The sequence below is a fragment of the Notolepis coatsorum genome, assembly GCF_963971535.1.
Source record: "Notolepis coatsorum genome assembly, chromosome: 3".
In the NCBI taxonomy this organism is placed as follows: domain Eukaryota; kingdom Metazoa; phylum Chordata; class Actinopteri; order Aulopiformes; family Paralepididae; genus Notolepis; species Notolepis coatsorum.
Genome location: NC_140167.1, coordinates 16660285 through 16680679, shown reverse-complemented (window position 1 = coordinate 16680679; position 20395 = coordinate 16660285).

Here is a 20395-nt window from a genome sequence, read left to right as displayed (position 1 = left end):
ATGGGTAAAACACACACATGCACACTTGTGCTCGCTCGCTAGCTTGCGTGCTGGTATTTGTATACTCATGTGATATGCATTTCATTCTCTGTGGGTGTGTGTGTCCCTGTGGACGTCTGCTGGTCTTGTAATTAGGTGTATATATGCACAATTAAAAGAACAGGAAGCTCGTTTTGCCGAGTCAGCAGGTATTGTCTCCTCGTCCACACGCTGTCCTGCGGACGACCGCGGTGAACTGTGATCCAATCTCAGGCAACCGTACGGCGTACTGTAAGATTCAAGAGGTTGGCGCTAGGTGGTGCAGTGGGCAAGGCGCTCACCACCAATGCAGGAGACGCTGGGTTCGAGCCCAGCTCTCTGCATTGCTATCAGCTTGGCTGGTCGTTCATACTAATACAATTGGCAGTATTAGGGGTGGAAGCTGATGGGTGGGGATCGGACGTTGTGGACAGCGACTCCTACAGGTCGGTTGGTGCGCCTGCGCAGCAGAATCGGGAAGCGACGGGGGCGGCATGCCTCCCAAACGCAGACCCCCGACGCTGAGAGATCGCGCTGTACAGGTGAAAAGATGCGAGCGGCTGCTTCCTCGAGTACCGGAGGGGACACGTGATGTAAGGCTTCGTCCACATTGCAGCCGGCTTGTGGGAGGCATGGCCTAACAGCGTTCGAGACAAGGGGAGGGGTGGAATTGGACGATACGAAATTGGATGGGAGAAAAATAGAAAATGGAGAAAAAGTTGATCAAAAAATATATATATTCAAGAGGTTATTTGTCACATACATACCAGGGCATACAGTGAAATGCGGGTGGTCATGCCCACATCGATTGTGCAATAATACTAGTAATAATAAAATAGGCATAAAAAACGGGTAATAAGAAGACATAAGATGTGCATGATAAAAAATAGACATGCTAAAGTCCTGAGAAGGCACTGGGTCCTATTGTACACTACTATACAATATACAATTGTAACTCCGTCATTATGCAATACTTACTATATCTAAACTATACTATACAAGCACCACATCTGTTCTTTCCTTAAAGTGACCTTTATATTCCTCATTCCTTTAAAGTGACTTTTCATTTAGTTTAAAGTGACATTTGTTCAAAGCGATTGTTTAAAGCGAATGCAGCATGTGTGTTGTGTGTGTGTATGTGTGTGCTCTAGGGTTGGGCACCGAGAACCGGTTCTAATAGGAACCGGTTCCCTAACTTCCGGTTCTGGATGCCAACCCTAGTGTGCTCATGTGTACTTGTGTGTGGAGAGTTCAGTGTTCTGATGGCCTGGGAAAGAAGCTGAACCGTAGTCTCTCTGTTCTCGTTGCGTGTGTACGTAGGTGCTCTGCCTGACCGCAGCAAGCTTGAACAGGGTCACGGCATGTGTTTTATCTGTAGAGTGTCGGCTGTTTGCCGTGGAGAGAGACGCCATGATGAGAACTGTGCTAATGTGTATCTGGCCTAGTAGTTAGTGGTCCGAGTCGGCTCGCTGTACGTCATGCAGTGGTGGAAGAAGTACACCGTTCCTTTACTTCAGTAAAAGTAGAAATAGCCAGATAAATGAGTAAGTATAAGTAGAGAAGTATTTTCTATTGAATGTACTTAAGTATCTAAAGTAAAAGTATGCATTCTACATGATGTTTGTATTCCAGTGCTTGGGAGCATTCAATCCTCGATCCATTGAACTCTAAAGGTTATGTTAAAGTGGTGTGTGTTTCTAGGCGGCTGGGTGGCGCAGCGGACATTGCGCTCGTCACCAACGCACGACACACCGGTATCGACTCCGGCTGTCAGCGTTGCCTTTGGCTTGGACCGGCCGTCATACTGACTCAATTGGCAGAGTTAGCGGGAGGGAAGTCGATGGGGTGGTAATCTGGACGTTGTGGACAGCGACTCCTACAGGTCGGACAGGGCGCCTGCACAGCAAAAGACAGGAGAGGGCGGGGGCAGTGTGAGCCTCCTACACGTTACTCCTCGCCAATGAGAGTCCGCGCTGGCAGGTGAAAAGAGAGCAGCTGGCTGTCTCCATATGTATCGGAGGAAGCATGTGATAGACGGTAAGGGGCACATGCGTGCAACGACCAGGTAGGGGAGGGGGGAATTGGCATAACGACTAAATTGGGATGGGAGGAAAAACACAGGAAAAATCAGGAGGAGAAAAAAAGGACATGGTGATAGTAGAAGACATGATACAGGTCATAAAATGATAGTACAGTGGGGAAGTACAAATAAAAATAGGCAGTGTAAACAATAATGAGTACGTGCATATGAGCAAGTAGGCAGTGTAAATAAGTCAAGGTGCAGATGAGGGTATATATATGCCCTCTCAGTTATATTGGCGTTACAATAAATATAGTTATACAAGTAAGTATACAGTATACACGGGTGCAGTATGCATAAGGTTCGTATGGCGTGATATACTTGTTATACAACATACATGTTGGATGAGAGGCCGGTCCATATGGAGGGAGGGACCAAAGGAGCGCAGGCTGTCTGGAAAGTTAGTTTCTCCCGTGGCTCAGATCCGGCTCCATCTGGGTATCTGCCAGCGAATCACATGTCCTCCTTATTACTGATCAAGGATTGCTGCTTATGAAAAAAAGGATGTTGTCCGACTGTGTGTGGATTCTCGCTGCCTCGCTGCATCCAGGAACCGGTCTGCTCCGGTGTCTCGGTGTTGCTTCCCAGCCGGGCCCCGTCGTTACATCATAATGGACACAGAGCCAGTTCTGGCAGGAGCCTCAAAGACGGGCCGCGGCCATCTGGTCAAACTAGCTGCAGCGCGGGAACTCTGCGTAATTATTCACCTGTATGAGTTCGTTAGCAACTAAGATTGTATCCTAATCCACGCAGGAGACCTTTTGCTAATTCAAAACCCGAATTAGAGAGAATACCTTTTGATCGTTAATTCTGAAGGTAAAGCAATGTTTCAATTAGCCGTTTGACCAGAAGTTTACAGTAATGTAGATGTCGGATGCTTTGAAGTTCAGCGTGTAGTAGGGCTGGGCAATTAATCGGAAAAAAATCGCCATCTCGATTCATAGACCTATGCAATCTCATTTCTAAGTTATGATAATTTTTTTTTTTACTTTTTAAATGATTTTATTGAAAGAAATAAGAATCGTGAGAGCATCGTGGTCTCAATTCTTAGAGAGAAAAATCGTGATTCACAATTTAGCAAGAATCGCCCAGCCCTAGCGTGTAGCCACTGTAATGGAACAGTTGCGTGAAGATGATCCTCCATGCCATGATCCTCCACCAATGGAAATCTTAGTCGACTGATCAATTGATCGATTGAATTGACAAGCCTGTAAAATTGTCGTTTCTCACATGCAGTGATGCAGAAGGAGCTCTTTAAATCTAGTGCTCACCAGAGGACTAGATTTAAGTCATTCGGCAAGGGGAAGAAAGCATTAGAGAAGTGATTAATCAACTAAGACCTCACACCAAATAACATTGACCTAGTTCAAGCTCTGTCCTCTTCTCTTGATCCTCCAATCCTCCAAACTGTTGCTTCCCTCGGGATTTTCATTGGAGGGGGCGGAGTTTGAGATGGGTCAATTAATCAGCCGAGAGAGAAGAAGAAGATCAGTGGTTCTCAACCAGAACTCCCAAATGGATAATAAGGCCATGGGGGGGGGGGGGAACTGGCTCAGGAGTAGTTGGAGGTCATCTGGTCATCTGAAGATTCCCGGTTCGATTCCCGCTCCTCCCCTGACAGCGTGTCAGGGAGTGTCCTTGAGCAAGATACTTAACCTGTGTACCTGCTCTAGATGAGAAGGTTGACACCTTGGTTGCCTTCACCGTTGGGTGTGTGAATGGTTGAATGAATGGGTGCATGTGAGGCAAAGATGAGCACTTTGGATAAAAGCACGATATAAATGCAGTCCGTTTACCTCCTCCTCCCTTACCTCCTTTATCTAAGTTACTCCTTAGAAGCCCCTGAGAAGACTTGCGCCATGTGATTTAGTCCATAACTCCATTATGTAGGTGAGAGAGAGAGAGAGAGGGGGAGGGGGAGACAGAGAGATGGAGAGACCGAGACAAAGACAGATCTTATGAGTTACTCCTTACGGTTGGTACTGGGCTGCTCACTAAGGTCTAATGTGAGCCGTATGCATGCCCGCCTCTCTTGGCTTAACGTTGAAAATAGATTGTCTTTTAATATACTTGTGCTGTTCAAGTTGGTCATGAGCAGTAAAACTCCTGTTTTTATACATAATCAGATTGTTTTTAGTAATACTGTGCACGAGCATTACACTAGAGGTTCCAGTAGTGGGCAGCTTGAATTGCCAGGTCCTAGAACCAGCGCTTTGGGGAGATCTTTTATTTTTAGAGCATTAACTCTGTGGAATGGCCTGCCTCGGAACCTCTGCTGCATTTACAGTAGATTCACTTAAAAAATAATCTTAAATTGTTTTTAAATTGCTTTTAACACTGTAAAGTATTTTTTGTTTTTGTTTTACACTAATGTAATTTTGGCTATCTTAATTGTTACAGTAGTTTCATTATGCATTGTGTGTACTGACTTTTAATCATTTTGTTTTTGCAATAGTGATTGTTTTTGTATGTTTTTTTTTTTTGTGTGTGTGTGGACCCCAGGAAGACTAGCCGGTTGCTATCGCACCAGCTGATGGGGATCCCTAATAAAATCAAATCGAATCAGCGCGTAATAGCATCAAATTAAGAGCCTGCCGTCCTCATGCACCGGTCCCATTAGATCTGATTATACCGTCTGGGAGGCGGGGGCTACAGCGCTGCTGCGTGAGGGAGGCGGGGGCTACAGCGCTGCTGCGTGAGGGAGGCGGGGGCTACAGCGCTGCTGCTGCGTGAGGGAGGCGGGGGCTACAGCGCTGCTGCTGCGTGAGGGAGGCGGGGGCTACAGCGCTGCTGCTGCGTGAGGGAGGCGGGGGCTACAGCGCTGCTGCTGCGTGAGGGAGGCGGGGGCTACAGCGCTGCTGCTGCGTGAGGGAGGCGGGGGCTACAGCGCTGCTGCTGCGTGAGGGAGGCGGGGGCTACAGCGCTGCCGCTCCGTCGCTCTCTGTTTACTTATTGACGTCCGTGTTCTCTGCTCCTGTAGCAGGGAGCGCCCCCCCCCCCCCCCCCCCCCCCCGGAGGAGGAGAATCAATGCCAGCCACGAAAACAGTTATTGTTTTTAAATAATAAATGTCTAAACGGATATCTTGACCTTATTACACTGTAGACTGTTTATGCTTCACCGGGTTCCTGTCATAATGTTTGGGTGAAGTGTGAGCGGCTGCTTCGTTCTCACCAGGATCTATTGGTGTCGGTGTGTTTCCCCCGTCGGAGAGGTGGCTCCAAGGTTAAGTGGGCTTTGTCACCGCAGGGGTGGGGGGTGGGGAAGAATCACTCCGTTTGATCCCAGGACCGGTGTGATAATCTGGGGCAAGGGGAAGCGGTGAACAACCGCTCTCCCCTTCCCCCCGACACCCACCGCCGACGTGCCGCTGAGCAAGGCACTTAACCCCGCCAACCACTCCGGCGGAGATGTGATGTGCTTGCACTGGGGCGTAGTACTAGTGTGTTAATGTGTACTGTGTGTAGGGATGGGTACCGAATTCGGTACTTTTGAGGTACCGAACCGAAACACGTCGGTACTACCGAGTATCTAATCAAGTGAGAAACCGAAAAAAAAAATCAAAAATAATAAAAGAAAATTGTTTTTTATAAAAAAAAATTCTTTTACTTTTTTTTTTTTTTTTTACTTTTTTTCTTTTCATGTCAACGTTCACACGCACAATATATGCTTACCTAGGATTTGACTTGATTCAACAACAAAGCAGTCAAAGCAATGACAAGCCGAAAACTGTCGAAATTGTAGTTATTTGAAGTTTGGATTTCTTTTTTTTACGACTGAGGTAGGTAAATTAAATTTCTTGAGACAAAAGTACCGAAAAAAGGTACCGTTGGGTACCGGTATCGATTCACAGGTACCGGTACCGGTATCGGTTCAAATGTGAAAGGTACCCATCCCTAACTGTGTGTGCTTTGAATGAAAGAACCATTACATTTGTATAGCCCTAAACACTCAAAGGTGCTTCACAAGGTAGACTGGATATCCCGTCCTTCACCAATGTGTAGATTGATGGCTGCCACACACCGGCACACATCACACACACAACGGCCAAGAGGCTCTGTTTGACGGGGATTGATATCAGCCAATTAAGGGGGAGGGATGATTAGGTGGCCTTGGTGTCAGAGGCCTGATTGGGTCTCTTTTTGCGATAGCCTCCCTGGGTTCTTTAATGACCGAATTCATTGGCTGACGAGCCACTTTTGAAGGTCCAATCCAAATGCAAAACAAATGGGTGGTCCTTCACTAAAAACCACATCATGGGAGATTTATTTTCACTCAAATTGATTCAGTGAGCTTAGCGTACAAAGATGGATGTGTCGACTAAACCGTTGATGAGTCTTTAACCACATAACGTGCACCGGGACGCATGACCACCCCGGACTCCCGATGCTCCAGAACTGCCGATCATCCGCTGATGGCGAAAATCATTGGTCAGCGTTGTAGCCAATGAGTGTACCTTGCCAATGATACCCCATGTGGGGGGGGGGGGGGTGCGAATAAGGGTTCTAGTTGAAAGTTCTAAGTATAAAGCTACTGTAAGCGTTGCATAAAAAGTATGCAGTCCTCAAGTTCAAGTAAAAGAATAACCACTTTTCTGGGTGCCTGTTAAGAGGTTAATGCATTTAGAGTATTTTTTTATTTTTACATTTGGCAAAATAATCTCTGGTCTTTTCAATTGTAATGACATAATAATGAAAATGTAAAAAGGTTTATATTCCATTCATACTGTATGTCAAAACATGGTCAAATAAACTACGTGTTGGGCCTTTAAGGAAATGGAAGGAAAATGTAGGAACGTGTTCCCACTCAAACATGACCGCTGTCTGTAGATAATAACCAACCCAAATATAAAACATATGGAAATGTGCCTTTAAACCTAATGATGCGTGTGACCGCTGACACGGCGCACAGTATCTGGGGTTAAGAGGAGCCGCTCCGAGGGGAACGAGGGCTCAACTCCTCAAGCACAGACGTTATCAGAGACTCTTCCCCAGACGCTCAAGGATTTAATGAGCTGGCTCGCTCCACAAAGCTCGTCCGAGACGGGAACATTTAGATTTTCTTTCTATAAAAAAAGCCCCCCTCGAGCTATTCCAGTTACCCTCCCTGTCAAGGATATGATTATGAGATGTCACGTTTTTTAAATGAAAGACACGAGTGAAGACGTCAATAAGTATAATCGACGCCGTCTGAATGCCGAAGGAACGCTTTGATTACAATGGCCACCCCGCGACCCCTAGCCAGACCCTTGACCCCTGCGCGAATAAGCGCCGCTGCGGACGGAGTCACGGCACCGGGTGTGTCTGCACGGAGGAGGAGGAGACTGAGGGAGGAGGAGGAGGAGGAGGAGGAGGAGGAGGAGGAGGAGACTGAGGGGGGAGGAGGGAGGAGGAGACGACTGACGGGGAAGTAGGGAGGAGGAGGAGACTGAGGGGGAGGAGGAGGAGGAGACTGACGGGGGAAGTAGGGAGGAGGAGGAGGAGACTGAGGGGGAAGTAGGGAGGAGGAGGAGACTGAGGGGGAGGAGGGAGGAGGAGGAGGAGACTGACGGGGGAAGTAGGGAGGAGGAGGAGGAGAGACTGAGGGGGAAGTAGGGAGGAGGAGGAGGAGGTGGAGGAGACTGATGGAGAAGTAGGGAGGAGGAGGAGGAGGTGGAGGAGACTGATGGAGAAGTAGGGAGGAGGAGGAGACTGATGGAGAAGTAGGGAGGAGGAGGAGACTGATGGAGAAGTAGGGAGGAGGAGGAGGAGGAGGAGGAGGTGGAGGAGACTGATGGAGAAGTAGGGAGGAGGAGGAGGAGGAGGTGGAGGAGACTGATGGAGAAGTAGGGAGGAGGAGGAGACTGATGGAGAAGTAGGGAGGAGGAGGAGACTGATGGAGAAGTAGGGAGGAGGAGGAGGAGGAGACTGATGGAGAAGTAGGGAGGAGGAGGAGGAGACTGATGGAGAAGTAGGGAGGAGGAGGAGGAGACTGATGGAGGAGGAGGAGGAGGAGGAGGAGGAGACTGATGGAGAAGTAGGGAGGAGGAGGAGGAGACTGATGGAGAAGTAGGGAGGAGGAGGAGGAGGAGACTGATGGAGAAGTAGGGAGGAGGAGGAGGAGGAGACTGATGGAGAATTAGGGAGGAGGAGGAGGAGGAGGAGGAGGAGGAGACTGATGGAGAAGTAGGGAGGAGGAGGAGGAGATTGACTGGGAAGTAGGGAGGAGGAGGAGGAGGAGACTGATGGAGAAGTAGGGAGGAGGAGGAGGAGACTGATGGAGAAGTAGGGAGGAGGAGGAGGAGACTGATGGAGAAGTAGGGAGGAGGAGGAGGAGACTGATGGAGAAGTAGGGAGGAGGAGGAGGAGGAGGAGGAGGAGACTGATGGAGAAGTAGGGAGGAGGTGGAGGAGGAGACTGACGGGGAAGCAGGGAGGAGGTGGAGGAGGCAACTGACGGGGAAGTAGGGAGAGTAACTTCTGAAGAGCATCTCGACGCCCACGCACACTATCCTCGTTTAGCTCCATCTTGGGTTTCCACTTCCTTTTCCCCCGAAGTGGCTGTGAAGTGCTGCGAGTCGGCCTCAAAATGAGCCGTCAATTAAACCCCTTTTTGTTTCATCACAACCGTTAGATCTTCATATTCTCTGTTGTTGCCTACTTGTCTGAAAGTTGCAGGGTTTTAAAATAGTTTCTTTTTAGTTATTTCTCCGGAGTCGAGCGTCTTGTAGGTTTCTTTTAGGATGTTTGACACGTGACAGTGTTTGTGTCTATATATAGTCTGTTCTCTTCTTTTTGGTATTTAATAACATACACTCCTCTCTCTGTCTTTCTTTGTCGATCTCTCATCCTTCGCTTTCTGCTGCTGCTCTAGAAATTCCTCCTCCACCTCAGTTCCTCCTTCTCTTCCTCTCCTCCTTCACTTGCTTTCTTCTGATTCTCCTCCTCCTCTCTTCTACCTGCCACCTTCTCTTCTCGTCTCCTTGTTATCCTCCTGCTTTCTTCTGATTCTCCTCCTCTCTTCTACCTGCCACCTTCTCTTCTCGTCTCCTTGTTATCCTCCTGCTTTCTTCTGATTCTGCTCCTCCTCTCTTCTATCTGCCACCTTCTCTTCTCTTCTCCTCATTCTCTGCTGTCTTCTGATTCTCCTCCTCTCTTCTATCTTCTCTTCTCCTCATTCTCTGCTGTCTTCTGATTCTCCTCCTCCTCTCTTCCATCTTCTCTTCTCCTCATTCTCTGCTGTCCTCTGATTCTCCTCCTCCTCTCTTCTACCTGCCACCTTCTCCTCTCTTCTCCTCCTCTGCTTGCTGTCCTCTGATTCTCCTCCTCCACTCTTCTACCCGCCACCTTCTCTTCTCGTCTCCTCGTTCTCCTCCTCTGCCGTCTTCTGATTCTCCTCTTCCTTTTCTTCACCTCCTAGTTCCTCCTCCTCTTTCCCCTCCCATCTCCTCTTCTCGTTAACGCAGAACCTATTTTAAGAGCGTACCACGTCTGCTCCTCCCGCGCCCCCGGGCGGGGCAGTTCAGTGGGGTATTCGTGAACGCGCTCTCGGTGCTCTCTCCTCAAGCCGGAGATCGGAGGGAGAACCGTCCCGTCGCGGGGATGTGAAATCTGGGGCTACTCCACAGACAACGACCGGGCTCTTGACTTTATGAGGCCATCCGACGTACGTGTGAGAACTCCTACACCCAGAATAGCAACACTAGAATTCATTCATTCAACCTTTATTTAAACTCCAGGGGCACCGAGGTTCCCCCCCATGTACAGTGACGTTGAGTATACAATTAAAAGATAGACGAAGATAACGATTGCTGCATGATAAAATCAAGATAGAAACGGGAAACGGGGAAAAGCAGACTAAAAGCAATTTACGAAATGACGTACAATGGTTATTAATTAAAGCTATAAACGGTCCAAAGGTTTTGGAAGCGTATCAAACTTTAAACTCCATTGAAGGGCGTTCGGCACTAAAAGAGAAGGCAGTTTTTCCAAAATTAGAACAAGCTCGGGGAACCTTAAGCATACTGTAAGCAAGTAATTTGAGTTGAGTTTGATAGAATCCATCATTCTAGTCGATAGAATTGACTGGATTGGGGTGTGGTCAAAAGATGTTCGGACCCCCAGGAAGAATAGTCTTTCACCCATGGGTGTAGTAGACTAACGGGGATCCATAAAATAAACAAACAAATGTCATTGAGGGTATGGGAAGTATAAGGTTAAGTTGAAAAGAGCTACTGTGAGTACTCCCACAGTCTCATTATGAATGCAGTTGGACTCGATGGATCCACAAGAGTTTCAGCCTTTACAGACATATCCAATATATGCAATGCTAAGACTGTTACGGTACGCATAAAGATAATTATCTATGGTAAATGGACTGGATTTATTTATCCAAAGCGATTTTATAACTTATGCCTCACATTCACACACCCAACGGTGGAGGCGACCATGACGAGGTGCCAACCTGCTCATCAGTTAGGGGTTCAGTGTTTTGCTCAAGGACACTTTGACGCGCTGCCAGGAGGAGCCGGCATCGAACCGGGAACCTTTTGATTACCAGACAACCAAGTCAAGTCAAGTAATTTATTTATAGAGCACATTTAAAAGCTCGAGAGCCAACCAAAGTGCTGTACTGTACAGTCAAAGCATAAAATCAATGTCCCATAAAATACACAAATAAAAAAAGGCCAGGACAGTACATTCAAAAAATAGGACAAGTGGATAGGGGAGCACAAAGTACAGTATAGCACACCGGGGACAGAGGAGCACAAGAGGAGATACAAGAGGGGGGGGGGCAGGATAAAATTGCATGGGAGTGTGTGGGTTAGGGTGTGGGAGAATCAGGATTAATCGAAGGCTAGGGAATAAAAGTGGGTTTTTAAACTGGCCTTAAATGTCTCCAGCGAGGGGGCAGATCGAATCTCCAGGGGAAGCTGGTTCCATAGTTTGGGGGCTACGGCCTTGAAGGAGCGATCGCCTCTCTTTTTGAGTCTGGTGCGGGGGGGGGGGGGACCAGCCGAGCCTGGTTGGAGGATCTTAGTGACCTGGGTGCTGCGTAGGGGGTGATGAGCTCGGTGATGTATAGGGGTGCTGCACCCGATAGTGCCTTGAAGGTGAGGAGGAGGATTTTGAAATCTATTCTAAGTGGGACTCTACCTCCTAAGCCACTTGTCCATAACCACTGTCACACATAATGAGCTGTGACACTGGAACTAAACAAACCCTAATCTTCACCTAAAATATTGTTTCTAAACCTAACCCTCACCTTAACCTCAGTGGAGACCTCACGTCCACCCCGACCTAAAACACACATGTTTTATTATGTATTACTGCATTTTTTTATTTACAGGAAAATGTATCTATTTTTGTAACCATTGTTTTTTTTGTTTGTACTTTGCAGCTTGGCCATTTAGTGACGACCCACTCACGTCTTTCTTCCTATCTAAGATGGCAGCCACACCTGCTTGTTGATGGAGTATTGACAGTCTTGTTTACCTTGTTGTTGACCTTCATACCTCCTCTTCCTCCTCTTCCTCACAGCAACTGCTCAGGGAGATGCAGCAGATGGCCAGCCGGCCCTTCGCCACCATCAACGTGGCGTTAGAGACGGACGAGGAGCCGCCCGACCTGATAGGAGGAAACGTCAAGGTCAGTGACATCACCGTCCTAGTGACATCACCCGTCAGCCACCTCAGAGATGTGAAGGACTTTGGGGAGGAGGAGGAGACTGATGGGGAGGAGGAGGAGACTGATGGGGGAGGAGGAGGAGACTGATGGGGGAGGAGGAGGAGACTGACAGGGGAGGAGGAGGAGACTGATGGGGGAGGAGGAGGAGACTGATGGGGGAGGAGGAGGAGACTGACAAGGGGGGGAGGAGGAGACTGATGGGGGAGGAGGAGGAGACTGATGGGGGAGGAGGAGACTGATGGGGGAGGAGGAGGAGGAGACTGATGGAGGAGGAGGAGACTGATGGGGGAGGAGGAGGAGGAGACTGATGGGGGAGGAGGAGGAGACTGACGGGGGAGGAGGAGGAGACTGATGGGGGAGGAGGAGGAGACTGACAGGGGGGGGAGGAGACTGACATGGGGGAGGAGACTGATGGGGGAGGAGGAGGAGGAGACTGATGGGGGAGGAGGAGACTGATGGGGGAGGAGGAGGAGGAGACTGATGGGGGAGGAGGAGGAGACTGATAGGGAAGTAGAGAGGAGAAGAAGACTGATAGGGAAGTGGGGTGGAAGAGGAGGAGGAGGAGGAGGAGGAGGAGGAGGAGGAGGAAGAGACCTGCTTTTACCATCAACACCATTCCACTCTCCCTCAAGTGGGGAACTCAATCTTGCAGCCCATCTTGGTTGTGTGAGGCCAGTCGGGGCATAATGATGTATTTCATGCACCATCTGTCTTGCATCAATTCACACTTTTTCAATGTTTGAGGAGGTGATTCCATTTGGTTTCTGTGTCTGGGTTTCTTTTTGTTTTTGTTTAGCGCAGGTGTGTAGTACAACGAATGAGGGTCAATACAGTTTCTAGTTGAGTCGTTTAGTGAGGGCATGCTGTGCTTGATGAAAGCAGGCCGGCGATGAGTAATACTGCAGTAATATTGCACATTATACCAGGCAGGAACAGTTGGCATGCCCTGTATTCTACCGGAAAGGTTAGCCGATCCCTAAAAAACTCTGATGGGCTGCGTTCAGACTGCAGAGGAAAATGGCCCAAATCTCATTTCCTTGCTCGTGTGTGACTCGGATCTGAGCAATACATCAGAACTGAGCACTAAGGCTTGCAGTGTGAACGTAGCCTTAGAGTATTTGGAACTAATGGTAGATTAAAATCGGTTTTTTTGGTTAGAATCGGGAGAAGAATAAATAGATCTGCCTTTTTAGTGCCGAAGGCACACTTCAACCTGCGCTGTGGGACCTTTTCATGAATAGATATTGCTTTGTTAGCAAGCTAAATCACAGAGTTGTGCCGAGTTGGACCGAACAAGAGAAAACCCAACAGCAACTCATGAAACGGAGACATTGTCCATAATGAGCTCTGCCAGTTCTGGTCGGGTACAACCAGTGCCAGTTCTGGTCTCGTACAACCAGTGCCGCAAAATCCACAAAAGGCTATGGTCTTGTTGCTAGAGCATAGAAAATGAATGACACAAATGTAAAACGGTATCCTAATGCCCAAGTTATACTCTGACGTCAAAGTGGTTGCGAAGGTTGCGGCGAACCTAGCGAGCTCCCGCGAGCCTACTGCGCATCAAATCGACGTGAGCTGATGTGGACAGCGCAGAGCTGTGATTGGCCGCTGCCCTGGGCTGGGCTGGGCTGGGCCGTGTACGTGTTCCCCTGACGTACTTCCGTATTTACCATTTATCATCTCGGAGGCTTTATCGGAGCGTTCCATTATCGATCGTGATTAACTACATTACAAACATGGACCGAATCGAAGAAAGACTGGCCAAGGAAGTAATATAGCCATTTGTAGAACACAATACAGCACGGCCACTTAGTGGTTCGGTGGTGTACTGCAACCCACGTGTTGAACTGCAGTATGTCGTGGACGTATGTCGGTCTAGCTCCCTACTAGCAAAATATCGGCGACATCCGATGTTGAAGCGTATCTCTGCCTTAAGTTGCCTTGCTGGAATAAATGTCTTTATTTTAGCTGGTTCTCTCCTTAAACACAGTGCAGGTACCTCTCATGCAGATCCTCTGTCCTGCAGCATCAGAGATACATGAGAATTCAAAGGTTACTGACAGCTTGATCATTTCACACCAAACCTTTACATGATCGTGCGAGCGCAGCGGGCGTCTGATTAACTTGGACGAAGATGTTCTTCTACTCCTAGAATCAGGAATCAGCCGGTAGACAATAATTAGCAGACGGGGAGTGAAATAGAAACAGTCAGAAACACCTTCCCCTTTACGACTGGCAGACAAAAAGCGTGTTGTTTTTTCCCAGCTATGTCCACTCTGCTCCTTGCAGTCCCAGTGGGTAGACAGACTAGGGGAAACTGGCCTGTAGGGCTGTCTAGTAGTGTGTTCCCGTCACGCTTGGGACGGGGGACCCTGTTTGTTCGGCAGGGTTCATATACAGAACGTGACCGTCACGTGAGTGATGGTAGGATTTCACCAGACTGGGGGCGGGACTAAAGGCTCAGGAAATACCACCCGGCCAATCAAACCCTGCGCAGTGACAGCGGTTCAGACTGTACCGTACCACTGGCCACGAGTGAAGCATGTGGTCTGCTTTGTAGTGGCGGTCTGCACTAGGGCTGTCTTAAATACTTCGAAGCTTCGTTCGATGGGCATGGGATTCGAATATGAAAATAAAATTTGATTATTTATATTTAAAATTTTTTTTTTTTTTTTTTTGCTAAATCAACTCTGCCTCTCTTTGTTAACTCCAACAAGCAATGCCGTTTGTTATTTAAGATGAGGTCGGACTCGGCACTGACAGATTTGTGTTCATTGTGCTGCTTTTATAAAGCCTCAAATGACGGCTTACAATATTTCATGAAAGCAAAGTGTTTTGTTTGTCTAAGATTTAAAAAGGTTTAAACTTTACAGCACTGACAAAGTTGAAAAAAGTGCTGTACAAGTCCCACAACATTAAAAAATAAAAAATAATTTTTTTATTTTTATCTCTAAGCTTCGAATTAAAATCAAATCTCGGCCCCGAAGCTTAGAATTAAAAAAATAAAGTGGAAGGTCAGCCCTAGTCTGCACTACAACAGATGGCTCACACATATGAAGAGGAAGACTTGCACGCTTACCCGAGTATCGTCATCTAATCGAAAGGAAAAACTTGGACGGGACAACAAAGGAACTTAGATGAGATTAAATTAAAATGTAATGTCATCAAGTTTGCCATCCAACCAGAGTGCAAATGTACAGGTGATTAAACTGGGTTTAAAATATATAAATTAGTACTAAGACACTACAGGGTTTCCCATTAATTACCGGTCCGCCATAGTCTAATTAGTCCCGCCACAGTTGTATAATCAATGAACCAATTTTTATTTTATTTTTTACTATTTTTTTCAAATATAAAGTTTGACAATAGGGATGTATCAGTAGTATTGGCAGTGGTAGTAGTCGTAATAGTAATCCACTATTTTTTTATTTTCTAAAAAATAAATCAGTTCAACACAGGTAACCACTTTTGCTTCATTTCTTTGATGGCTCAAATGTATGCTCTGAGCCAGTGGTTCCCAAACCTCTCCTCGAGGCACCCCAGCCGTTCCATGTATTTGTTAAATTCCACCACCAGCACACCTGATTCAACTAATAAAGGGCTAGTTACTGTAAATTGAATCAGGTGTGCTGGTGGTGGAATTTAACAAATACATGGAACGGCTGGGGTGCTTCGAGGAGAGGATTGGGAAGCACTAGTCTAGTCGATTTTGTGTTTTGAGCACAAAGTTCATCATAGATCTAGCCTCTTTATTTAGCTCTCAAAGTGCACCAGATTGATGCATTTAACTTTAAAATGTACACACAAAAAAAAGTTATATATATATTAGAGGTGGGCATAGATTAATTTTTTTAATCTAGATTAATCTATCTGCAATCCTGGTTTTAATCTAGATTAATCTAGATTAAAATGGCTAAAAAAAAAAAAAAAAAATGCCGAAGGCATTCAAAATATGTGTGTTCTACCCAAATAATGACCAGAAGTAAGTCCTTACTTTTTCTTTCCTCCTTATGTTTCTCAGGCCAGGTGGCCCATTACACCATGAGCCCATCTCCCGTTTCCAAAATGCATTACAGACTGTTTGAAAAAGCTGTTTTGCTATGATAATTGGTAATGAAATATCAAAATAATGGTCAATAAGATGTACTTGTGTTTAATAAGTTGTTTTATTCAGAAGTTAACACAAATAAATAATATTACCAGTACAGTACAGTATCTAGCACTCTCAGGAGCAAAACAGAAAGAATCATTTCAAACTTGCTCCAGTGGAGTTGCTCAGTGGCCAAAACTGTGGTTGTACTGGGCAGCTCCCAGGTGTGAATGGAACTGTGTGAATGTGAAGCAGGGCGTTCCTGAAAAAAGCATCTGTGCTCAGCGAACCTACCCTGGGTAAATAAAGGTAAAAAAAAATATATATAAAAAAAAAAAGCAGCTAAACAGACCGTTGCACCGTACAATGAAAATCTTACTTTGCTAGGCCGTCCTTCACACAGAATCACAAAATATAGACTAGAATAAAAAATATTAACTTTAATGCTAAAATAAATAATCTTAAAAAAATAGAAATAAAGTAGAAAGATAAGGCACGAGTGACTGAGTAACAGTATTGCACATTCAGTTCACAGTGTAGTGGAAGAAGGATATAACGTGCATTATGCATTGTGCATTACGCATGCATCATGCATTACAGTACATGATATCATGGTGTGCGTTATGATATCTCAATGTGCACAATGGTTATTTTGAAGGGCCGACTGTCCGCTGTCGTTAACAGGTTGAAGAACGGTTAAGTCGTGTTTTATAAATGTTGTACGTAAATGTACAGTTAATATAAGGTTCAACAGGTCGGTGTCAGTGGTTTCCAAAGTGGTCCGTCGTGATACCTCACTGTTGTGGTAGATAATGAATAAATTACTCAGTCAAATGGATCCGGTTAATACGATTTATTAGCCAGAGAGATCAATACATTACAAAATAGTTAGAGATATGGCTGAATGGCTCTCACCCTCGTGACCAGCTTTGACACCAGGATAGAAGAAGGGAGAATGAGGAGAGAGACGCTCCTTTATAGTCAGGAGGGGGAACCCCATAAAATGGGTCAAATTGAGGTTTTTGGGGAAGGGAGGGGTTAACCATTTTGGGGGGAAGGGCGAAGGCCGAAGGCCTCGCTTGAGGGAGAGGACGGTGTATTAATCCTCCACACTGTCCAGGGGTGAGTTTTTTTTCTTTAAAAAGGTTATTTTCTTTCCCAATTCACCACTGCCACGGGTTGCCATAGTGGTTACGTCATTGTTGTTTCCGGCCTGTCCACCCCGCTTGAAATTGCAATGTATTTCCAATGGACACGTTTCTAAATCGTCTCGTTTTAAAACAAATAAAAGCATGAACATTGGCATGGTGTACCTTTCTGTGTGTATTCATCCACAATCTATAGCTCAACATGAAACAATTCGCAATTAATCGTAAAATAATTACGTATAATTTTATTTCAACCAAAAATGCTTAAACAATAATGTTAGTGATAGGAAGGAACTCATTTTGTGCAAAAATGGAAAGCTTGCCAATGTTCATGAGGCAGAATTATTACAATAGCCGATAATAGGGTGGCTAAGTGGCGCAGTGGGCAAGGCGCTCGCCACTAGTGCAGGAGATGCTGGGTTCGAGCCCAGCTCCCGGCATTGCTACCTGCTTGGCTGGTCATTCATACAAACACAATTGGCAGTGTTAGGGGTGGGAAAGCTGGTGGGTGGGTCCTGGTCGTTGTAAACAGCGACTCCTACAGTTCGGTCGGGGCGCCTGCTCGGCGAGGAAAAGATATAAGGGGGGGTAGTGTGATCCTTCCACACGTTACACCCTCTCAGTGAGAGTCCGCGCTGCCAGGTGAAAAGAAGCGGTTGATTGGCTACACATGTGTCGGAGGATGCATGTGATAGCCTCCACTCTCCCTGACCGACTGTAGGGGGTAGGTGCGCAGCGACCAGGAAGGGGATTGGGAATTGGCATAACGACTAACATTGGGATGGGAGAAAAACGGTGGAAAAAGGAGGGGGGAAAAGATCCAAAAAAATAATAATAATAAACAATAGCCGATAATACATTTTCCCAATGATAAATCCCTATACAGGTGGACCGTGCAGGAAACTAAAGTGACGTCAGACCTCCCTATTGTATCCGAAAATGGGTCTTAAACATTACAAACCCATCACAAGTCAACTCATCGTGATGCCAGGGTAACATAATTTATTTTCCTGAAAGGTTTTATTTATTTTGTTATTTCTGTAAAGTCGGCTCTATTGTGCCTTGAATACGGTGTCTAAAAATGAAGATGAATTCTTCCTCGGATACCGTCTTATGTCACAATGGGAAAAACCTTTGAGAAAACAAGTGACACATAAGATGTTAGCGTGGCTGTGACGGGGGAAATGACCAAATGCAGTCCTTTCACAGGGGCGACAGTGGCTCAGGAGGTAGAGCGGTCATCTGGTAATCGGAAGGTTCCCGGTTCGATTCCCACTCCTCCCAGGCAGCGTGTCGATGTGTCCTTGCGTAAGACACTTAACCTCTAATTGCTCCCGATGTGCAGGTTGGCACCTTGCATGGTTGCCTCCGCCATCTGTGTGTGACTGAATGGGTGAATTTAAGGAACAACATTTTTTAAAGTGCTTTGGATAAAAGCGCTAAATAAATGCACCATTTACCATTTATGTATTAATGCAAACAGAAAGCCTAACGCAAAACCGGTCGCAAACGTCTTCCCTTGACCAAGAAACGAACAATCCCGAGCCAATAGAGCACACCTGGGATGCCTCCTCTTTAACGAGGCGCCCCAGGTGTGGCCAGTGCCTCGTTGACTCCCCTGGCATTGGGAGACACTCGTCTCACCGACGAGCCGGCTGCCAGTTGACGAGGCAAGTGGCTCTCTATTGGTTCTTCCACAATAGCGATTTAGTCAAACGTGGTTGACATTTTTCCCAGTCCATGTGGCGTTTTAAAAAAACGTTTTTCAGATACACCGCAAGCCACGTGGCAGTGGTGAATCGGCAGAGGATAATTACCACGTTTTTCAGTAACTGTAAAAGATTATAAAAAGGGTCAAATATTTGTATCGTTGTCGAAAAAGACCGACACCTGGACCGAGAAGCTTCTGGAACCCATGGAGTGGCTAACGACTGAACAGCGGGGGAGATATTAGAGCTAAGTGTAGGAGTGCAATTACCGGTACAATGCACTTTTTCCCCACACCCACCGTGATATTGGTCGATTGCCGGTGGTAATTGGCGGTTAGGCCCGCCCCGCAGTGGCCTTTTGACTCTGGTCCAGCCGTCCAGTTTCAAAGCTTTGGTACAAAACACTGCTTCAGATTTATTTTAGTGGCTTATTCTTTGAATTCACACAAAAGAGAGAACCCCATGTGGATTGATTTCATTCCAGGTATAAAAGGGTGACGTGTGTAGCCAGTTTTGGGGCGGGGTCTGGCCTTTTCTGTTGTCAGAATAGTACTCTTTGAGATATAAGGACTCTGTTCCTCCTTTTATGGCAAATAGTCGAGTCAAGTCAAGTCAAGAGTTTTATTTGTCACGGCATACAAGTATACAGTGAAATGCGGGGGGTCTTGTCCGCAACGATTGTGCATAATACAATAATACAATAGTAAGAATCCAATAGGATGCGAACGACATTTGTGCAATAATACAAGTAATCAAAGTAGGGCATATCAGGTATATGTACATGAGTTTTTACAAGAGCATGGTAAGACATGCTAGGTCCTGTGATAGTGCAATACACTGTTAGCTACGGATGAGGCACTGGGTCTTTATGTACACTGCTATACAATGCTATATTATACAATCTCAAGTTATACTATACTATTTTTTAAAGTGACCTTTCTTTTTGTAAAGTGACCATAAGTGTGAGCGTGTGCAGCATGAGTGTGTGTGTGTTCATGTTAAAGTGGCTGCTAGTGTGTTAGCGTGTACAGTGTGTGTGTCGTGTGTGTGTGTGCTTGTGTGTGGAGAGTTCAGTGTTCAATGCTCTGATGGCCTGGAGGAAGAAGCTGAGCCGAAAATATACGTAATATATACGCAATACATGAACATGTCAACCCTCTGAGGTCGGAGCTGCCGTGCACGGGAGAAATAGCACTACCGTTACATTGTGTATCATAATATCACAACACAGAGGCTGAGACAGTGACTTTTTTCTGCCGTCGGTAGACCATCGCCGTCGGAAGCGCCGTCACGTGTCATTCTAGCACTTTCAGAAGCTTTGTGGTCCGGTCTTGAACTTTCCATAATGTGTCTTGATAAATCCATTTTATTAGATCCAGCACTGAATGCATCTTGTGATAACGGGACATGATGTCACGAATGCCAGGCTTTAAAAAAGGTATTATTATTATTCGCTAAATGTACAATTTTGTCCAGTGCTTTTGTAAGGTGCACGTAAAAGGCACAGTGATATTTACATGTATATATATAGCTATATATATAGCTGTTTTTATACATTTCAACATTTGATTGCTGCATATATATATATATATATATATATACACAAATGTTGACCATCGACATGCAATGACAGGATGTGATGTCATCATCAAAACCGTCATGGGGTGGTGGGGTTATGAATAGCGGT